General features: G+C 27.8%; 1 protein-coding gene across 1 annotated transcript in view; it reads left to right on the top strand.

Moving 5' to 3' along the window:
* The window catches only part of LOC119585322 (xaa-Pro aminopeptidase 1-like), a 14,737-nt gene that overhangs the window by 4,036 nt on the left and 10,240 nt on the right, over positions 1-461 (top strand). The window lies entirely within an intron of this gene.

Here is a 461-nt window from a genome sequence, read left to right as displayed (position 1 = left end):
ATTATTATTTTTGCGAGGCTGTTCTTTTTTCATCGAGGAAATGATGATAATCGCGATGATGCAGATTATGCAAGATTTATCTAAATATCTATATATTTATATTAAAAAATATGTTATGTAGAAGAATCCTGTTGTTTATCACACATATATCAGTCAAAACCACACAGCTTTATTTATATATAATGTATCAAATTTTCTTAATTTGAATATTCAGATTTCAATTTTCGTGTCCTTTTTATACCATCATTTTTCCTAATTAGAACCAATAGATTTCATCTATTTTTTACAACAAATATCATCCACTTTTTACCAGATGTTATCCATTAAAGATATATATTGCAATAAGCATCTTCAACTGATAAAATTACTAACCGCATCAACCCAGGACAAAGCACACTGGAAATGTATCATCGAAGATAAATAGAACTTAAGGTTATATCATATCCAAGGGAAACTAGAAG

Source organism: Penaeus monodon, chromosome 19 (genome assembly GCF_015228065.2).
Source record: "Penaeus monodon isolate SGIC_2016 chromosome 19, NSTDA_Pmon_1, whole genome shotgun sequence".
Taxonomy (NCBI): domain Eukaryota; kingdom Metazoa; phylum Arthropoda; class Malacostraca; order Decapoda; family Penaeidae; genus Penaeus; species Penaeus monodon.
This window is presented reverse-complemented; position numbering and strand designations above follow the sequence as displayed.